This window comes from Moschus berezovskii, chromosome 13 (assembly GCF_049115385.1).
Source record: "Moschus berezovskii isolate FMDL1 chromosome 13, NW_MosBer_1.0, whole genome shotgun sequence".
NCBI classification, from domain to species: domain Eukaryota; kingdom Metazoa; phylum Chordata; class Mammalia; order Artiodactyla; family Moschidae; genus Moschus; species Moschus berezovskii.
In genome coordinates this window covers 72,529,847-72,552,949 of record NC_142472.1, presented here as the reverse complement: position 1 = coordinate 72,552,949, position 23,103 = coordinate 72,529,847, and positions in this window count along the sequence as shown.

The window sequence follows — 23,103 nt, the reverse complement described above, 5'->3', positions numbered from 1 at the left end:
AAATATCAATAACCTCAGATATGCAGATGACACCACCCTTATGGCAGAAAGTGAAGAGGAACTCAAAGGCCTCTTAAAGAAAGTGAAAGAGGAGAGTGAAAAGGTTGGCTTAAAGCTCAACATTCAGAAAATGAAGATCATGGCATCTGGTCCCATCACTTCTTGGGAAATAGATGGGGAAACAGTGGAAACCATGTCAGACTTTATTTTTTTGGGCTCCAAAATCACTGCAGATGCTGATTGCAGCCATGAAATTAAAAGACGCTTGCTCCTTAGAAGGAAAGTTATCACCAGCCTAGATAGCATATTAAAGAGCAGGGACATTACTTTTCCAACCAAGGTCCGTCTAGTCAAGGCTATGGTTTTTCCCGTGGTCATGTATGGATGTGAGAGTTGGACTGTGAAGAAAGCTGATCGCCGAAGAATTGATGCTTTTGAACTGTGGTGCTGGAGAAGACTCTTGAGAGTCCCTGGGACTGCAAGGAGATCCAACCAGTTCATTCTAGAGGAGATCAATCCTGGGTGTTCATTGGAAGGACTTATGCTAAAGCTGAAACTGCAATACTTTGGCCACCTCATGCGACGAGTTGACTCACTGGAAAAGACTCTGATGCTGGGAGCGATTGGGGGTAGGAGGAGATGGGGAAGACAGAGAATGAGGTGGCTGGGTGGCATCACCAACTCAATGGACATGAGTTTGAGTGAACTCCGGGAGTTGGTGATGGGCAGGGAGGCCTGGCGTGCTGTGGTTCATGGGGTCGCTAAGAGTCGGACACGACTGAGCGACAACTGAACTGAACTGAACTGAGAGTATATATAATGCACCAGGCTCCACTGTCCACGGGATTTTTCAAGCAAGAATACTGGAGTGGGTTGCCATTTCCTACTCCAGGGGATCTTCCTGTCCAGGAATTGAAGCCAAGTCTCCTGTGTCTCCTACACGGCAGGCAGATTTTTACCTGCTGGGCCTTTGGAAAAACCCTAACATTTTATATAATAGCCAAAAATAGGGAAATTGATAGATTTTGTGGTATATTCACATTACGAAACAATAAGCAGAAGTTGAAATGAATGAACCGGATTCATACAAACCAACATGGTACACGGTGACATCTTTGGAACATAATGTGAAGGAAACAAAGACATTCATAGGATGATAAATATAACACACTGCCATCTCTGCAAATGTTTTAAATATATACTATTATGTTAAGTAGGGAAAACAAAGAGACACACTAAATTCGTGATGGCAGCAACTGACATCTAAGGAAGGAGGGAATGGAACAATGGGACTGGGAAGGGGAACAGAAGGGACTTTGGCTTCTCTGAAGCTCGTATGGTAAAACGTGGACATCTGCTGCGTCTGGCTAGTGGGCACCGGGTGTGTGTTATATTCTCTGTTGTTTCTGACTTGCAAACTTTTCATCCACAATAAAAATGGCATCGTGAAGAGGCACTGCGCTGGGAAGCTGCCTGCCTCAGCCCCTTGGCTGTGGCACCCAGGAGTCTCACCACCGTCACGTCTCTGGCGTGGCCTTCTCTCCACTGAGGGCAGAACATGCAGTCCATCTATAGGAAGAGACCTCAGCAAACTGGTCTCTTGGATCTAATCTAATTCTGGGGCCAGGCATACAGTGCAAGTCAAAGGTGACTCATGATTTTAAAAGCAGGATGGGGCTTCCCTGGTGGTCCAGAGGTTAAGACCTCGTGTTTCCACTGCAGAAGGCACAAGTTCAGTCTCTGATCTGAGAACTAAGATCCCACGTGCCATGCGGTGCAGCCAAAACAAGAACAAAATAAAGGGAGGATTGTCTAGGGGCACAATATTGCCAGCCAAATGTTTCCTAGCCTTAAACTGCCAAGAGAACGAATGAAGCTTCCTGACAGGTTGTGTGTGCATGGTACGCCGCTTCAATTGTGTCCAACTCTTTGTGACCCTATGAACTTGTGGCTGGCCAGGCTTCTCTTTCTGTGCAATTCTCCAGGCAAGAACACTGGAGTGGGTTGCCATTCCCTCCTCCAGGGGATCTTCTGAACCCAGGGATTGAACCCGTGTCTCATGTTTCCTGTGTTGGCGGAAGGGTTCTTTACCAGTATTGCCACTTGGGAAGCCCTCCTGACAGGTCAAGGTACAATGAAACCTAATGTGGCGTTATAGGCTTTGAAATCAGACAGACCTGGTTCATAATTCCAGCATCACTGTCAGTTGCGGGTCATTTTGCAGAGTAACCTGTCTGCATCTCGGCCTGCTTATCTGTGAAAGTGGGCAAAAGAATACTTGCCTCTTGGGTCTGTTGAAAGAATTAAATGACTAAAGGAGGCACATCCTTACTCATTCCTTGGATCCAGTAGACACTCAGAACGTTACCATACTTCATCAACTCTGTCATACAGTTTCTCTTGATTTAAAAGTTCTGAAAACAGGGCCTGCTTTCAATCATTAATATCTTAAAATTATAATTGGTGGTATTTTGTGTTATTTCTTGCAAGAAACAACATAAAGACACATCGTGGAAGCAATGAGATCTTCAGTTCAGTTCAGTCGCTCAGTCGTGTCCGACTCTTTGCGACCCTATGAATTACAGCACACCAGGCCTCCCTGTCCATCACCAACTCCCGCATCTTACAGTCTATTAAATATGATGGTTTCTGATCTTCCTCTTTCAAATAGTAACTGTGTGTATATCAAGATATATCAGTTAACATTATTAGGCTATTTCTGAATATATCTTGTCAAACCTAAAGGAAAGCACTAATAAGAATTTACCTCAATCTAATCCTTAGTCTCCTTAGGAAAAATATGGGGCTCCCTCCTGTATCCCCCAGATCAATCAGTGTACCTTCAATGCACTTTCTGTTTGTCCTGCAGGGCTGCTTGGAGAGAGATAGCCATTTCAGAAGAAAATATTAAGTGCACAGTAACAGCTGTAATCAAGCTCCAAGCTCATCTCCTTAATAAACAACAGAACTATTCGCTGAGCATTTCTAAAAGATAAGAAGAAGTTTGGAATCAGTAAAAAATGTGATAGGGAAAAGGTGTAAATCCCTGGAAAAAGTATTATACCTAATAAGAGGATATTTTATGGTTTAAAATTTTCAAAGATTTTTCATCTATTTTATTTAAAGTAATTGTCACAACCACTTCATGATTTAGGAGAATAAATGTTATTATATTATCCTTGATTTACAAGTCAGACAAATGAGGTTTGGGAGTAAGTGGTGGGTTGAGATCATATAGCTAAAGGAAATCAGTTCAGTTCAGTTCAGTCGCTCAGTCGTGTCTGACTCTCCGCGACCCCAAGAATCACAGCACGCCAGGCCTCCCTGTCCATCACCAACTCCAGGAGTTCACTCAAATTCATGTCCACAGAGTCGGTGATGCCATCCAGCCATCTCATCCTCTGTCGTCCCCTTCTCCTCCCGCCCCCAACCTTTCCCAGCATCAGAGTCTTTTCCAGTGAGTCAACTCATCGCATGAAGTGGCCAAAGTATTGCAGTTTCAGCTTTAGCATCAGTCCTTCCAACGAACACCCAGGATTGATCTCCTTTAGAATGGACTGGTTGGATCTCCTTGCAGTACAAGGGACTCCTAAGAGTCTTCTCCAACACCACAGTTCAAAAGCATCAATTCTTCGGCGATCAGCTTTCTTCACAGTCCAACTCTCACATCCATACGTGACCACGGGAAAAACCATAGCCTTGACTAGACGGACCTTTGTTGGCAAAGTAATGTCTCTGCTTTTTAATATACTATCAAGGTTGGTCATAACTTTCCTTCTAAGGAGTAAGCGTCTTTTAATTTCATGGCTGCAATCAGCATCTGCAGTGATTTTGGAGCCCCCCAAAATAAAGTCTGACACTGTTTCCACTGTTTTTCCATCTATTTCCCATGAAGTGATGGGATCAGATGCCATGATCTTTGTTTTCTGAATGTTGAGCTTCAAGCCAACCTTTTCACTCTCCTCTTTCACTTTCATCAAGAGGCTTTTGAGTTCCTCTTCACTTTCTGCCATAAGGGTAGTGTCATCTGCATATCTGAGCTAAAGGAAATAGAAGAACCTAAATATTTGAATTTTCAATCAAACTTTCCTCTTTTAATTTTTAAACCATTTTTTTTAAAAACTGAAGTATAGTTAACCCACAATCTTGTGTCAGTTTCAGGTGGACAACAAAGTGACTCAGCTATAGATATATCTGTTTGTATGTGGGTATACATACACACACACAGACACACACACACACACATATTCTTTTTCAGATTCCCCTCCATTACAGGTTATTACAAGATACTGAATATAGTTCCCTGTGCTCTAAGCAGGTCTTTGTTATTTCTTTTTTACACACTGTAGTGTGTGTGTGTATATTCAGTTCAAAAGTCATGTCCGACACTTTGCAACCCCATAGACTATAGCCCCCAGGGGATTTTCCAATCAAGAATACTAGAGAGGGTTTTCATTTCTTACTCCAGGGGATCTTCCCGACCCAGGGGTCAAACCCATGTCTCTTGGGTCCTCTGCATTGGCAGGCAGATTCTTTACCACTGTGCCACCTGGGAAGCCCTACATAGGTACTAGGGCTAACTTATTCCTCACCTCCACCTTGCCCCTTTGGTAATCATAAATTTGTTCTCTGTATCTGTGAGTCTGTTCCCCTTTTTTGCAAATAAATTCATTTGTATCATATTTTAGATTCCACATAAAAGTGATATCATATGATATTTGTCTTTTCTTCTTGGTTCCTCTAACAGTGACCTGAAAGAAATCACAAGATTTTATTTTGTGGTCTGTTACAACAAGCTGGCATGCCAGATAATTTATTAGATTTCTTGCTCTTCTGATCACTGTTTGAAACTATTTCATAAAAAAAAAAAAATACCAGCAACTCAACTACTATCTTTTTCTTTCTTTCCATCTTATGAACCCATACAATCATTTTTTAAAAAGAACATTTGACATTTTGTCATGATAGCAAAAGCCAATGTATTCACTGCCATCATATCCCCGCCTGGCAATTTGCCCATGTCTTCTGGCATATTCTGATGAAATTACTGCTCAACTTACAGTGTACTTCCTCACAGCCCTGAAAGAATTCCCCTACCCATTAATCTGTAGTTGTATTCATCCAAGATGTCAGCTTGATAGCTTATTTTCCATCCTGTCTAACTCACTAGTAACACGATCTGGGAACCAACACATCGAAATGGAAATTCCTCCTAGAAAATGCAGCCATAAACACGTGTGAAGCTTATCATATGGTAGATTTTTTTTTAATGCAGTTCAGAAGGATTAGGGTATACATAATCAAGAATGCATCTGTGTTTTTATTTTCAAACCGGGAAAGTGAGATCACAGAGTTCTTTGATGTGTGATTTTGATCTTCAGAAAGTTTGTTATTACGACCCGTTGCTGATCAATCATCCACTTTTCCACGTGCTGGAAGGACACAAGATGGATTTGTTTTCTATGAAAACTCCAGCCAAAACAGCTGGTTAATACTCATAATATTCTCTTAGAGCAAAGTACATTGTCTCCAGCTCTTCTGGCTGAACCTCAGTATGTTTGAAACAGCATATCCTGTTGACGACTTGGACCCAGGGGTGAGGGAGTCGGGGAAGAATCAAGGAGAACTATGAGAACGCAAATATGGGTAACTAAGAATGGAGCCCACCACCAGCAGTAGCAGAGTTGAATAGCAGCCAAGGTTTGGGGAGACATTAGGATTGTGGTTATATATTCCATTTTAGGCATAGAGATTTCGGTGACGATAAACTATCCAAGTGGAAACACCTTGCACACTGGGGGAAAAGATAAGAACAAAATACAAAACTGGGGCTAAGTCTGGAATTTATCTTCATTCAGTAATGACACCTCACTATGGAAAAATAACACCTCATTATAACTACACGATAATCAATGTCATCCATATGCTTCTTACCACGTGTCTGTGGTTTAGTCACTAAGTTGTGCCCGACTCTATTGCCACTCCAAGGACTAACCACCAGGCACCTCTGTCCATGAAGCGAATACTGGAATGGGTTGCCATTTCCTTCTCCAGGAGATCTTCCCAACCCAGGGACTGAACCCGTGTCTCCTACATTGGCAGGCATATTCTTTACCACCAAGCTACAAGGGAAGACCTACCCTGTGTCTACAAGCACATTCATTGTTGAAGTCTTAGAACAAGCCTGCAAAGTGGGTATCATAATCATTGCCATTTTTTCAGATCCAGAATCTGAGACAGGGTTTAAGGGACATGGCCAAGTTTCACACCCAAGTGAGCTGGTCCCCAAGGCCACATCCGTAACCACCCTAACATCTCCCAACATAGCACTACAGATCAAAATGCACCTGGACATCCTAGCCCATGCATAATCCTCATGGCAACCCTCCAAAGGAAGTACTGTTATGTTTATTTTTACAGATGAGCACACCAAGGCCTTTCTCGGCGGTAAAGTTCCAGAACTCAACCCCACTTCTGACTCCTAATGCAGTGTTCTTTCTGCTTCACCGCAGCTGCCCCTGAAAGCTCACGAGCCCCTGCTTTAGGTGGGTAGCATGGACTATGGATGGAAGAAAGGAAAACCCCACACATGTTGAGGAGAAAAGAAGGGGCGGTGATGATAAAGAATGAGAACTCAGAAAAACGGAAGCCCAGAGAGCTCACATCAGATATTCTTCCTTCTAGGAACAGTCTCACCACATTAAGATTGACCACCTTCTGTGGGCAAAGTGCTTTGTTTGGTGCTTAAAGAAAGCTAGCTCCAGGGCAGATGCAATGGTAAACACTTCAGAGAAGACCTGATTCTTGTCTTTGATGAGCTTATAATCTATTAGAGAGTAAATCAGACATTAAACACAGACAATGGATGGCCCCCATCAGATGAATGGGACCGAAAACACCTGAGGGTTGCAGAGGAGGCAAAAGCTACCGGTCAGATCGTCAGCTAATGCTTCCTGAGGGAAGATGGTGCCTGGGCATTCTAGTAGAATCATTCTGTGCTCTTGTTCTTATTATTTTTAAGCACATCTGCACATTTATCTTGATCTTCTGGAGCAAGATGGGAGAAAACGAGTTCAAATCCTTTCCTCCTTCTTACTTCTCTTCAAAAACTAAAAAATGATGACAACTTCTCTAACAGAACACTGAGATGGCTCACTTGAGTGCCTGCTTCAGTTCTAGTAGCTATCCTGTGCTGTGCTAAGTTGCTTCAGTTGTGTCTGACTCTTGGTGACCCTATGGGCTATAGTCTGTCGGGCTCCTCTGTTTACCCTGGGCCAAGAAAATATGTGTTATTTACAGTCTCACCCCAAAGGCATTGGAAAGTGATCTGAATACGCCCAAGGATCTACCCTCTAGCTATTAACTAGGTCAACAGTCCCTTGAGGAAATAATCTCCCTTTTAGAAATCAGCTAGCTCTGCCTATAGTTAAAGAAACATCAACCATCTGATTCCTGATTCCTAGAAACAACTAACCCAGTGTGAGCATTTATGAAAGTAAAGGAATCTCAAAAATCTTATATTTAACCATGAACCCCAAGTCATAAATCTCTGTAAGTCCAGCTGTGTCAAAACAGAAGCCTAAAATAAACTCCAGAAGTTTAACCAGTCCCCTTCCTCTTGATGTGGTATCCCATTTCTGCCTCTGAGCTGGATTTCTAGACATTGAGTCAATTAAAGGGAATTATATGAGGCACATAGAATAGGCAGATTTGTAAAGATAAGAGGCCGGAGGAGAGGCAAATGGGGTGCTTGTGTTTAATGGGTAGGTATGGAGTTTTGGTTTGGGAGGATGAGAATGTTCTGGAGATGAATAGTGGTGATGGTCACACAGCAGTGTGAATGTACTTAATGCCTCAGAACTGTGCATTTAAAAATGGTTAAAATGGTGAATTTTATGTTCTATATATTTTAGCACAATTTTAAAAAAGGAAGATAGGGAACTTGTTTTAAAACACATTATTGTCATTTGTAGCAAGATGGATGGACCTGGAGATTATCATACTAAGTGAAGTAAGTCAGACAGAGAAAGACAAATATATGATATCACTTAAATGTGGAATCTAAAATATGATACAAGTGAACTTATTTACAAAGCAGACTCACAGACATGGAAAACAAACATGGTTGCCAAAGGGGAAGGTGGGAGAATAAATTCAGTTCAGTTCAGTTCAGTTCAGTCGCTCAGTCGTGTCCTACTCTTTGCGACCCCGTGAATCATAGCACGCCAGGCCTCCCTATCCATCACCAACTCCCAGAGTTCACTCAAACGCATGTCCATCGAGTCGGTGATGCCATCCAGCCATCTCATTCTCTGTTGTCCCCATCTCCTCCCGCCCCCAATCCTTCCCAGCATCAGAGTCTTTTCCCGTGAGTCAACTCTTCGCATGAGGTGGCCAAAGTATTGGAGTTTCAGCTTTAGCATCAGTCCTTCCAATGAACACCCAGGATCAATCTCCTTCAGAATGGACTGGTTGGATCTCTTTGCAGTCCAAGGGACTCTCAAGAGTCTGCTCCAGCACCACAGTTCAAAAGATACAAACTACTATGTATAAAAGAGAAACAACAAGGTCCTACTGCATAGCACAGGGAACTATAAAATATAAAATATTTTAATATAAAATATCTTGTAATAACCTATAATGGAGAAGAATCTGAAAAGGAATATATATGTGGGTACATAACTGAATCACTTTTCTGTACACCAAAAACTAACACAACATTGCAAATCCACTATAATTCAATTTCTTTAATGTTCTTTAAAAAAATGAAGAATTAAAATCTTCTAGGAGCAGGGCAATTGCCAACTTTTAATGACAAGCCAGTTTCTAGTAAGCTATCTGAAAAGTACCTTGAAAGAAGGGAAAGGAGAAAACAAAGCTTTTAAAGAGGATACAAAGGAATGTCAGACTGTTTGCTAGGAGCCATAGTATGAGTAATTCAGGTGAACCGTGGTTGTTTCCTGGATTATTTAAGGGAAGATTCAATCCACCAGATGGTTCGTTCCACAATCTGATAGAAGTGTGCTGGGGCTTTGAGCCAACTGTTATCCGTTTAAGGATGCTAAGACTTCAAAACAGTGTTTCAGTTCCTAAAGAGGCAAATTCATAGAGACAGAAATAGAATAGAGGTTACCAAGGGCTGGGGAAAGGGTGGGGGAGCTTAGTGGGTATAGAGTTTCCATTTGGGATGATGAGAAAATTCTAGAAACAGTGGTGATATTCAGTGCCACTGAATTGTACACTTTAAAATGGTTAACATTTATGCTATGTGTTAAATAAAACATTTTTACATTATATGTTCAGTTTTACATATTTTCTATCACACACACACAAAAACCTAGAACATCTCCACCACTTGAAATAAAAATGAAAGAAAGAAAGTGAATCCTAAGGGAAACAATTAATAGCTGGAAGACACTAGCAGTGGGAGGGGAATGACACCGCTGGGCTGTGCTAAGTCGCTTCAGTCGTGTCCCACTTTTGGTCACCCTATGGACTGGGGATGACACTACATTTCACCAAATGGGCTGTTGCGGTCACGAGGCAGCATTTAGTCAGTCGACTCTACAGACGGCTATCCCAGGTCTTTGACTGGTAAGGTCTTATTCAGCCAGAAGTTTTCCAAATGGCCCGTTCCTCTTTCTCTGGCCTCCTCCCCCCTTCCTCCCCCTCCTTCTAAACTATTAAGAGCTCTAACCGGTCATTTTCTTCTTTTTATATTGGCAACCGCCTACATTGGATAAACAAATACACAGGATGGAGGGGGTGGGTGAGGCGGAGGCACATTTCAGAGTTAGGAAAACAAATAGCCAACGAAGCAGGAGAGACCACAGTTTGACTGAGACAAGATCAGCTGTGGAAAGAAGCGTCAGACGAGGCAATTGCTTCCAGATCTCAACAGGCCAGGGATGGCAGAGAGCAAACCACCCCATTCATGGGAGTGAGTTCACGTGGGGTAGAGTCAAAGTCAAGGAAATGGAGGGAGAGAAGCAAAGAGGAGAGTCAAGGTCCCTTTTCATTAAGTTGTCACTGAGAAAGCCAACTCTGTAATAAAGCTTGCTGGGTACTGATTAGACTCTGTGGGTTTGGACAGGAGAGGAAGAAGAATAAAACACCAGTCATGACATGACACCTTCTCCCTGACTCTCGCTGGAGCAGAACCAGAAGAGCTGGACCAAACTAAGCTCAGAAGCCACAGAGCCACACAGCTGCCAAAGGCCACCCAGGTATGAGCATCTCAGGAAGGATGAAGGAAGCCAGGGGAGACTGGGATCATCAGCAGATGAACAGGCTGCTCCTTGGCACTCATGCTTTACTATAGTTGTAGTTCATTAAGGCCTTGTTTTCAGACTAGCAGACCTGCAGAATGAACTAGATGAACTGCTTGTTAGTAGAGGCTTCCCTTGTGGGAGATAACAGTATGAAAAGTCAATGATTTCCTATTGCATGGAGTCCAAACGTTGAATGTGCATTCAGGCAATACTATTTTAATACAGGATAATTTTACCCATTCCAAGTCCATGGGCCTGAATGTCCATGCCATTGACATGTCTACAGTACAATAGAACATAGTGGAAGATGCTGAAGAGAAGGGGATCAGAGAAAGAGGAAACAGATCATGCAAATATGAACCAAGAGAACACACTCATGGAATATCAAATATGACAAAGAAAAAATGCAGAAAAGAAGCACTAAACTAAACAAACAACAACAACAAAAAGACAATGTCTGGATGGAATGAATTGTGGAAATGCCCCAGAGAAATGGGCTCACCAGGAAAAGAGGGAACTTTTGTTATTAAAACAGCAGTGCTAATATTAACCAGAATGAATCTGAAAGAAGAATATTTCTGTTCTTTCAGAGCAAAGGAACAAAAAGCCCTCAGTCAAACTAATCATGCTTCCATTCCTTCTAGACTGTGTTCCTTTCACTGCCAAAGTCTTGTGTATGATTTCTACTCATGAATGATATTTGTGCATGTGTGTGCTCAGTCAGTCGTGTCCGACTCTTTGCAACCCCGTGGACTGCAGCCCACCAGGTTCCTCTGTCCATGGAATTTTCCAGGCAAGAATATTGGAGCAGGTTACTATTTCTTTCTCCAGGGGATCTTCTTGACCCAGGAATTGAACATAAGTCTCCTGCACTGGCAGACAGACTCTATACCACAGGGCCTCCTGGGAAGCATTAGCTGAGTTAAAATAATGAAATGTATTTTAACTATATGTCCTACACAGTACCAAAGTGATAGAGAAAGAAAAAAAAATATGAGACCCCTCTCTCTCCACACTCACACACACTCAAATTCATTGAGCACAGGTTTTGCATATGAAAATGATTGCTCCCGGTTACCAAGCAACCATCTCGATGAATTTTTCTCTTTTGACATTTGTTTTGCATCACCTTTAAAGGAGGAGTTGGACTGAATAGCTCTCAAGGTCCTTTTCAACCCTGAAGTCCCCTGAGTCTGCACAGGAGGTGGGCTCAGGGATTGTTCAGTGGGGAGCTCTGACAAAGCAGAGAGGGGCTGGCAACCCCCTCAGGTTCAGCAACCTGAACCCTTAGCTGGTGCCACCACTGGTATATAAGTGACAACCTTCTGGCAAAATCACGTCTGTCACGGTGGGCCTTGCTGGTGCCAAGGAGACAGAGCTGGGGATAGAAACCATGTATGCTTCAGGTTTTCTCAATTCTGTAAAAATGCTATGCAAACAAAATTTCAAGACACATTCCTATAATTCAAAATGATAGGTGCACCCGTATTTTCATAGCAGCACTATTCACAATAGCCAAGACATGGAAACAACCTAAATATCCAGCAACAGATGAATGGATAAAGAAGATACGGGAATACTACTCAGCCAGAAAAAAGAAAGAAGGCAGGCCATTTGCAGCAACATGAACGGACTGGGAGACAATCACACTCAGGGAAGTGAGTCAGAAAGACATATTATATCATGTACATTTGGAACCTAAAACGTGACACAAGTGAATTTATCTACAAAACAGATTCATAGACGCAGGGAACAGACTTGTGGTTTCCAAAGGGGAGGGGGAATGGGGGAGGGATGGATTGGGGGTTTGGGATTCGCCGATGCAAACTGTTACATACAGAGTGAATAAACGAGATCCTACTGTATAGCACAGGGAACTGTACTCAATATCCTGTGACAAACCATAACGGGGAAGAATATGAAAAAGAACATATTGTATATATATACCTGAATCACTTTGCTATACAGCAGAAATCAACACAACACTGTATTAATAAATCAACTTGGGACTTCCCTGGTGGGCCAGTGATTAAGAATTTATCTTGCAATGCCGAAGACTTGGGTTCGATTCCTGGTCAGGGAACTAAGATCCCACGTGCCATGGAGCAACTAATCTGTGAACAACTACTGCGCCCACGTGGGACAACTAAGACACTCCGCAGCCAAACAAGTGAATAACTACAGTCTAAAGGAGGTCAGTCCTGGGTGCTCACTGGAGGGACTGATGCTGAGGCTGAAACTGCGATACTCTGGCCACCTCATGCGACGAGCTGACTCACCGGAAAAGAGTCTGATGCTGGGAGGGATTGGGGGCAGGAGGAGAAGGGGACAACAGAGAATGAGATGGCTGGATGGCATCACCGACTCGATAGACATGAGTTTGAGTGAACTCCGGGAGTTGGGGATGGACAGGGAGGCCTGGCGTGCTGTGATTCATGGGGTCATGGAGAGTCGGACACGACTGAGCGACTGAACTGAACACTTCAGTAAAATAATTTTGAAAAAAGGGGGGAATTTTGTCACAGCCACCATCTGTGTGCCAGCTTCTCAGCTGCAAACCTGGGATGATGATGACGTTGACTTATCTCCCAGCAGCGGTGTGGGGGCTGACTGATCAAGCTTGGTAAAATATTAGACAAAAGAACAGGACCTACTTCCCAGGAAGAAGTCACAGTGTTTCCACGGGCCTGACCCACACTGGATGCGGTGACACTTGTCACTCTTTGGCGGTACTTCATCCTTCTTGGACAAAGGGCTCTGGAGTAAAAGGCGGGCTCGAACCACACACCCTCCCAATATTACACTCAGAGGAATTCCTGGGAATCAGTCTGGTGAGGAGGCTTGCCAACTGCTCTGAATCACTTCCTTTCTTCCCATAGATTGGCTCTTTCCTGATTTCTGCTTCTACGTGAAAACGGTGTGCATGTGGGTGTGGGAGTGACACCGTGGCTCTGGTCCAGGCGTGTATTTCCAGGTGACATGAGGGGACTGATGCTTCTAGGTGACCGGGAGGGGCTCCCTTCAAAGCTTCCTCTTCCTCTTCCCTCACCTATTTTTTCCTCATCCCGGCTCAGATTTCACTGTGATATTCAACAGCCTTGGGGCAGCCCCTGCCTAGTACACAGTTCCACCCAGACGAATGTGGAAACCAGAATGGCCCAGAGCTTTCCACATGCAAAGTCACCCGGGGATGTTGTGTGATTCAAAGGCTACTGTGGTTTCGGTGCAAACAGTTTCATGCGAACGTCTGAGTTTTCTGCAGATGGTTTTCTAATCCATACCCATATCATTGCCAATAAGCTCTTTACGAAATCCTTTTAAAGTATATTAGATGTGACAAGTTTCCAGAAGCTGGGAATCTTGGTTGAATGTGCTGACATTCAGAAAGGCCGAGAGCATTCTTCATCATCCACAAAGCTCCTTTGAAGCAACTGTGTGATGACATTATTGAAAGGACTGAATTTGGAAAAAAAAAAAAAAATTTCAACGTGACAGATAAAAATAACAACTGTAATGAGGAGTGGGTGACCCGGATCTGTAAAACATGCACATTATTCTAAATAACTGTGAATTTAAATCAAAGGAAACTAACACAAGCGATGAAAACAGTGGCTTACTGTTATCTATAGATGGCTGGGTTACAGCTTGGAGTATGAACTTGCTTTGCATATCCAACACAAGTTGACATGTACTCTGAATGAATGAAATACAAACTATATAATACACTAAATAGATATTTATTGTAATTAATATCCAAATCTCCCAAATTCTTTCTGTATTCACTATTCTTTCATTCAGTATTCACTTAATCTGTCATCAGACACCCTCTGGGGATACCATAATGAACATCCATGGTCTGTGTCTTGAAGCAGCTCACAGTCTACTAAGAGCGATTTCTGTACAATAAGGATTGTTCATAAATATAAGTCCTTTATCTCTAAATTGTTTAGAGCTCTGTACTAGACATAAACATGTCTTGGGACAGTGAAGCTTAAAAAACAGAATAATATTATTTTTTAAACATTTCCAATTTTTGATAATTCTCTATTGTTAGGAAGGTAGACTCTAAGGAAGTCCAGAAATGGTCAGGAATATTGTCCATCTGTCCCTTTTCTCCTCTGGTCCCTATTGTGACTCACTGACCAGGGAAGTACTAACCTTGATGATCAAAGCTGACTGACTGCAGAGTGGACGCATTCATGACGGTGGCCCCATTACAGCACTCACTCTCACTAGGAAAGCCTATAAAGAAACAAAAAGAAGTAATGCCACTCACCCAAGAGTGCTTGTCCAGTGCCATATAACTAAGAAAAAAAATACCCTGAACCCATTCACATACATTATGAAGGAAGTACACAAATTGATACAACATCTCTGAAGGATAATTTGATAATTTCCATACACTTCTCAACACATAACTTTTGGCCCAGTAATCACACTTTTGGGAAGTCCTCCAATAAATATATGCATGCATTTTTGCAGAAATATATAGGCAAAGCTATTCATTGATTTTTGTAGCAATAAACTGGAAACAATCTAAATATCTATCAATAAGAGATTGGTTAAATAAATTATGGTTTCTTCACACCTGAAATATCATGCAACCATGTTAAAAGAATGATATACACTTAGATAAAATGATGTGAATCAATCTCCATGATACATGAAGTGAAAAAAATAATAAAATAAGGTACAGATCATGTTGAATAGCAGGATACTACTTGAGATTTTTAAAAGGGGAATTAAAAGGATTTTGTAAAGAGTTTATTTAAATATATTATACATAAATAAGCACATATAATACATGTACACATATTAAAATGTATTATGCATACATACTTGAATACGCCTGCTGCTGCTGCTGCTAAGTCACTTCAGCTGTGTCTGACTCTGTATGACCCCATAGACGGCCTCCCACCAGGCTCCCCCGTCCCTGGGATTCTCCAGGCAAGAACACTGGAGTGGGTTGCCATTTCTTTCTCCAATGCATGAAAGTGAAAAGTGAAAGTGAAGTCGCTCAGTCGTGTCCGACTCTTCGTGACCCCATGGACTGCAGCCTACCAGGTTCCTCTGTCCATGGGATTTTCCAGGCAAGAGTACTGGAGTGGGGTGACATTGCCTTCTCCATTAATATGCATAGACCGGTAGAAATTGTTTTGAACTTATTTGGAGTCAAAGGTGAGAAAGTCTGACTTTTCTTCTCTATATCCCTTCAATATGGTAATGCTTGAATTTTTTTTTTTTTTTAGATTTTTGAAATAATTTAAAAGAAAAAATGACCGAGAAAGATTCTGTTTCTTAATGCAATGGCTCTTTGGGTTCATCTGGGCTTACAACATTCAGCACTGTTTAAGAACCTCAAGGAGACTCTGAACTATGTGAGGGCAATGACCATGGCTCATTGTCTTGACCTTCCTTAGGCAAGATACTTAACATCTATAAACCAATTTCCTCAGTGGTCTATGGAGATATTAGCAGAGACTGATATTTACTAAGTAATGACCATGGATCTATGCTCTGCATTTAATGTTCTTAACATGAATAATTTCATCTAATCTCAGAAGAACTCTAATAAGCATTACTGCTATATCCCCGCTTTATAGATGAGGAAAGGGACTTATATCACCCAACTAATATGTGGAGGGGCCAGGATTTGTCTATTTCCAGGATCCACGTACTTAGAGGGTTGTGTAAGAAGTGAGAAAGCACAGGTAAAGCAGTTAGCAATGTCTGGCCCTCAGGAAGTGCTTAGGAAATGTTAGATATTACTGATGTTATTTCTTCCCTACCAGGAAACTCCTCCAGCCATTAAAAACATGCACCCGACTGAACAGAAACAAGGTGGCTTTGTGCTAAATCACGGTTGAAATTTTAGCAGGGCACAGGCAGGAGTGTGACACACAGCATGGCTTGATTGTTCAAACATGTGGAAACACTTCACATAACTGCAGCCCTGAGTCCACTGCCATGGGAGGTCATTAGGGAAAATACTGTAATGGGGTACTATCCCTCCCCCCTCAGGATAGGATAGTTTTACTACTATTAATAACAGCTGTGAGCAGGCAATTACAGACTGGAGATGGGTAATCACATCTTCCATTTTAAAGCTTAATCTGATCACCTGTAGGGTCAGGGAATGACAGTTATCACAATGTTTAAAGTCTGTCTTGTGCCTTCACTTAGGGACCAAAGATCAAGGCTTGTCTGGAACATAGTTTATCCTTGTTCTGCAGTATGCGTGTGTGTGTGTGTGCGCGCACGTGTGTGATTTATTTCAGATCATGTAGAGGCTATCCAAATCTCTCAAACCTGCACACTGGCTCCCACTCAAGTTTACCTAGTAAATGTTCCTTCTGAGAAAACAGGAAGCCAAGAGGCCTCTTTGCTGCTTTCAACTCTGCCCCAGCTCCCTCTGCAATTCCAAGGCCTTTGCTCATTTGTGAAATGAGGGCAGTCTCCCAATGTTTGCTCTCTGTCTCTGCCATAAAACCTAGCTCTTTCTAAAGGCAGAAACTCTTTTATCAGTCATTGAATCCTCAGTGTCTAAAAAAGTGTCTGGCTCATAGTAGACACTCAATAAACGTGAAACAAATGACTGAGTTCCCTTCCAGTTACAACATGATATGATTCTATAAAATCATAATTGAAGGCGTTGATTCTAACACATGCAGCAGACAGTGATGACTGTCAGTTCTCCTATTTTCCTCTGCCTACTGTTGACACATCATCATGAACATTCTTATCAGAACTTCACATGTGCAAAGGAGATGACGCTGAGATTTGCCAACTTTGCCTCTTCTCCAGCAGTATTGGAAATGGTTTGGAGAAAAAGAAGAAACCGAAAATATTAATTTGAAGCATCAGCGATCTGCTAGTTTTACTTATGTAGGGGGTACCTGTCACCCTCATTCAATATCAAGAATTGGACACCACAGCACCTGCCATCAAGATCTCTATGCCCAGGTCCCCTTGATGAGTTCACAGCACCTGCCATCAAGATCTCTATGCCCAGGTCCCCTTGATGAGTTAGGTTGAGGGGAGGCCACTAGTTGTCAACGTCTGAAAACTTCAAGTGAGATGGCCATCATTCCAGATCTGGAAAGGGAAATGACCAAGGAGGGACATTCTGGGGTTTTGTCTGTTTTTGCATACATTCAGCAGGGTTTTTGGTTGTGATTGTTCTTGCTTAGTTGCTAAGTCATGTCTGACTCTTTTGCTAGCCCATGGACTAGCCCATCCTCTGTCCATGGGATTCTCCAGGCAAGAATACTGGAGTGGGTTGCCATTTCCTTCTCCAGGGGATCTTCCCTACTCAGGAATGAAACTCACATCTCCTGCCTGGAAGGCAGATTCTTTGCCACTGAGCCATCTGGGAAGCCCTCTTGATTGTGAACAACACATATAAATGCTGGCCAATGGAAGCAGGAGAAGAATTTATTGTAAGGACTGAAGAATACATGAGATACCACCGTTGGGCCCACCACCACCTTAACCATCACCCTCTCCACTAGATCCCGCTGGTGTCTGAGGCCTCACCACCAAGGTGAAGCTGAACCTGTCCCTCTGTCCTTGACTTTCTGCTCAAGCTTTAAAGTTCCAAACAGGAGCATCACTTGGCCAAGCTTGGCCACACACCCTACTGGGCTCCCACAGTGGGAGAGAAGGTCCTGAGATTCACACAGTGACAAGTCCCCTCAAAAGACACAAGGCTTGCATGTTGTTCACAGAAAAATGCCAGGTGTCCAGTACATCACAGCTCAATAGTGTCACATCTGTAAGCTTGATCATTTGTTGTTACTTTTTCACTTTTCACTTTCATGCATTGGAGCAGGAAATGGCAACCCAATCCAGTGTTCTTGCCTGGAGAATCCCAGGAACGGAGGAGCCTGGTGGGCTGCCATCTATGGGGTCACACAGAGTCGGACACGACTGACGCAACTTAGCAGCAGCAGCAGTCACTAAGTCGGGTCTGACTCTTTTGTGACCTCATGGATTGTAACCCACCAGGCTCCTCTGTCCATGGGATTTTCCAGGCAAGAATACTGGATTTTTCAAGGGCATCTTCCTAAATCAGGGCTCAAACCCGTGTCTCCTGCATTTGCAGGTGGATTCTCTACCACTGAGCCGCCAGGGAAGCCGCAGCTTTGACTGTACATCATTCATAGGATGGGTAAAACCCATTCTCTCCAGTCTGAAACCCAGTGCCCCACACGGGGCAGACTTAGGATTAATGGTCACAGGTTTGTGATGAATTCTTGCTCGAAAGGTTGAAAAACTTACCGCCCCAAATTCAATTTTAATCAGTTAACAGCTTCCTGCTTCTTTACCCAAGGCAATTTTAGAAGTCGCAGTTGAGCACTGTACACTACCGGTGTGTCATAAAATTCCTGACACCAGCACGATTAACCCAAAGGAACTTTCTCCTCTTGATCGAATTTCCATTCCCCTCCTCAATCCACCCACCTCACAAAAGTAAGATGACTCCAGACCTCACTCCTTCTTGGCACAGTGGTTACTCTTGAACTCCAAGGACGCCGCTTTCAGACATCGGACCCAGCTCCCCAGCAGAAGGGCTTCTGGCATGAGCCAGCTCAATCTCTGGTGTATGGCAGGCTGTGGGGCTAAAGCGGCTTCCCCAGGGGCTCAGTGGTAAAGAATTTGCCTACAATGCAGGGGACGCAAGAGACGTGAGTTTGATCCCAGGGTGAGGGTGATCCCCTGGAGGAAGGCATGGCAGCCCACTTCAGTATTCTTGCCTGGAGAATCCCACGGACAGAGAGTCTTGCAGGTTGCAGTCCCCGGGGTCGCAAAGAGTCGGACACAAACAGAGCAACTGAGCATGCATGCATGCGGGGCTAAGGAGAGGAAGGGACAAGAGCCAGGGTGGAAGGGAAAAGTCTTCTTAGTAAATGACGGTAATCCTCAGGACTTCCCTGGCAGTCCTGTGGTTAAGACTTCACCTTCCAGTGCAGCAAGCTGTGGGTTTGATCCCTGGTGGGGCAGTTAAGACCCCACATGCCTCAGGGCCAAAAAAAAACAAAACATAAAACGGAAGCAGTATTTAACACACTCAATAAAAGATTTTAAAAATGGTCCATATTAAAAAAGATTTAAAAAACGATAACAGTGATCCTCTAGGTCTAATAAGGGTCTGAGACTTGCAGAGGGCAAAGAGGAGAATGGGCAGATATAGTAGAGGTCACAGTAGTAGCGGTGCTAGAGAAGACTCTTGACAGTCCCTTGGACTGCAAGGAGATCAAACCAGCCAATCCCAAAGGAAATCAGTCCTGATTATTCACTGAAGGACTGATGCTGAAGCTCCAATACTTTGGCCACCTGATGTGAAGAAGTGACTCCTTGGACAAGACCCTGATGCTGGGAAAGATTGAGAGCAGTAGGGGAAAGGGGAGACAGAGGATGAGATGGTTGGATGGCATCACCCACTCGATGGACATGAGTTTGAGCAAGCTCCGAGAGCTGGTGATGGACAGGGAGGCGTGGCATTCACGGAGTTGCAGAGTCGAACACAACTTAGCGACAGCACAACAACAAGAGCAGGAGACTGCCTCACCCCGAAAGAAAGCAGTAACTCCACTGAAGCCATGAAAGGTACAGCAGCTTCAACTCTAGCAGTCTATTCCGTACATAAACATGCGTCCTGCACAAGTACATAAAGATACACGTACAGGGATGGCCACTAAAGCATTGTTGGGAAACACACACATGTATACAAAATAACTGTCCACCTATCAGTTCAGTTCAGTCACTCAGTCGTGTCCGACTCTTTGTGACCCATGGACTACAGCACGCCAGGCTTCCCTGTCTATCACCAGCTCCTGAAGCTTACTCAAACTCATGCCCATCGAGTCGGTAATGCTATCCAACCATCTCATCCTTTGTCATCCCAAATTCTTCCCACCTTCAATCTTTCCCAGCATCAGGGTCTTTTCCAGTGAGTCAGCTCTTCACATCAGGTGGCCACAGTATTGGAGTTTCAGCTTCAACATCAATCTTTCCAAAGAACATTCAGGACTGATTTCCTTTAGGATGGACTGGCTGGATCTCCTTGCAGTCCAAGGGACTCTCAAGAGTCTTCTCCAACACCACAGTTGGTGCTGCTGCTGCTGCTAAGTCGCTTCAGTCATGTCTGACTCTGTACGACCCCATAGACGGTCTCCCACCAGGCTCCCCCGTCCCTGGGATTCTCCAGGCAAGAACACTGGAGTAGGTTGCCATTTCCTTCTCCAATGCATGAAACTGAAAAGTGAAAGTGAAGTCACTCAGTTGTGTCCGACTCTTAGTGACCTCATGGACTGCAGCCTACCAGGCTCCTCTGTCCATGGGATTTTCCAGGCAAGAGTACTGGAGTGGGGTGCCATTGCCTTCTCCGAACACCACAGTTCAGTTCAGTTCAGTCACTCAGTCATGTCCGACTCTCCGCGACCCCATGAATCACAGCACGCCAGGCCTCCCTGTCCATCACTAACTCCCAGAGTTCACTCAAACTCATGTCCATCGAGTCGGTGATGCCATCCAGCCATCTCATTCTCTGTCGTCCCCTTCTCCTCCCACCCCCAACCTTTCCCAGCATCAGAGTCTTTTCCAGTGAGTCAACTTGTCGCATGAGGTGGCCAAAGTATTGCAGTTTCAGCTTTAGCATTGGTCCTTCCAAGGAACACCCAGGATTGATCTCCCTTAGAATGGACTGGTTGGATCTCCTTGCAGTATAAGGGACTCTCAAGAGTCTTCTCCAACACCACAGTTCAAAAGCATCAATTCTTCAGTGATCAGCTTTCTTCACAGTCCAACTCTCACATCCATACATGACCACGGGAAAAACCATAGCCTTGACTAGACGGACCTTGGTTGGCAAAGTAATGTCTCTGCTTTTTAATATACTATCTAGGTTGGTCATAACTTTCCTTCCAAGGAGTAAGCATCTTTTAATTTCATGGCTGCAATCAGCATGTGCAGTGATTTTGGAGCCCAAAAAAATAAAGTCTGACACTGTTTCCACTGTTTTTCCATCTATTTCCCATGAAGTGATGGGACCAGATGCCATGATCTTTGTTTTCTGAATGTTGAGCTTCAAGCCAACCTTTTCACTCTCCTCTTTCACTTTCATCAAGAGGCTTTTGAGTTCCTCTTCACTTTCTGCCATAAGGGTAGTGTCATCTGCATATCTGAGGTTATTGATATTTCTCCCGGCAATCTTGATTCCAGCTTGTGCTTCTTCCAGCCCAGGGTTCCTCATGATGTACTCTGCATATAAGTTAAATAAGCAAGGCATCAATTCTTCGGCTCTCAGCTTTCTTTATAGTCCAACTCTCACACCCATACATGACTACTGGAAAAACCATAGCCTTGACTAGATGGACCTTTGTTGGCAAAGTAATGTCCAGCTATAGTTCAATATATTACTATATAACCATAAATATGGAAGACTGTGTACCTATTAGAAAAAGAAGGGATATAAAAGTAGATGTGATCATATTGCAATAAACTGAGAAGAGCAAGTGGCAGAACAGCTGGCATATGTTGGCTTGATTTTTAAAAGGGAATATATAAGTAGCCCTTCTATAGGAGTAAAAACTACTAGAAGGGTAACCTAGAAACAATGGGAATGAGTGGGGAGGGCAGGGAATGAGACCTTTGCTTTATCACTTTATATCCTATTTCTGTTTGAATGTTTGCTGTGAGTATACAATCTATAATTAAAACAAACTAACTTAAAATATTGTGAAATGAAGCATAGCAAGAAAAAAATAATAAAATTGGTCACTGTCAAGCGGGCACGCGTGCCTGCTTAGTCACTCCCGTAATGTCCCACTCTTTGTGACCCCGTGGACCGTAGCCCGCCAGGCTCCTCTGTCCATGGGATTCTCCAGGCAAGAACACTGGAGTGGGTTGCCATGCCCTCCTCCAGGGGATCTTCCGGCCATGGAATTGAATCCACATCTCTTGCATTGGCAGATGGTTGTTTTTTTTTAACCACTAGCACCACCTGGGAAGCCCCATATCAAGCAGGAGTCACGGGTCAAAAACCAATTTTTTTCCTAAGCGAGGTAGCACACCTGAGCCTGACGGAAGGCAGTTCTCTGACCCTGAGGAACACTTTTCTGCTTGCAGGCCCAAATGGAAAACCATCGCTGTCTGCATCTTTTCCTTCATGCTTCTCGGAGCCAGGTCTGTGCCCAGCTCAGGCGGGGTCCTACCTTGTCTCCTCTCCAGGTATGTGGACGAGATGGGAGGAAGGCGAGTCACGGAGAGACTGGCCCTGGGCCTCACACACAGCCAAATCCAGCAAGTGTGACTGAGGGGGAGAAGGCCTCTCACCCTTCCCCACCAAAAATCTCATTTGCAAAGCAGAAACAGACACACACAGAGAGAAGAAACGTATGGACACCAAAGGGGAACCACAAGGGAGTGGGAGGAATTGTGAGCTTGGAATCGACACATATGCACTCCTGATACTATGAATAAAATAGGGAACTAATGGGAGCCTACTCAGTGCTCAGGGAACTCTACTCAGAGCTCTGTGGTGACCTGAGTGGGAAGGAAATCCAAAAGGGAGGGGATGTACATGTACACACAGCTGATTCATTTTGCTGTATAGTAGAAATGAACACGACATTGCAAAGCAGCTATTGTTCAGTGGCTCAGTCATGTCCAACTCTGCGACCCCACGGACTGCAGCACGCCAGGCTTCCCTGTCCTTCACTATCTGCCAGGGTTTGTTCAGACTCATGTCCATTGATTCAGTGGTGCCATCCAACTGTCTCATTCTCTGTCACCCCCTTCTCCTCCTGCCTTCAATCTTTCCCAGGACCAG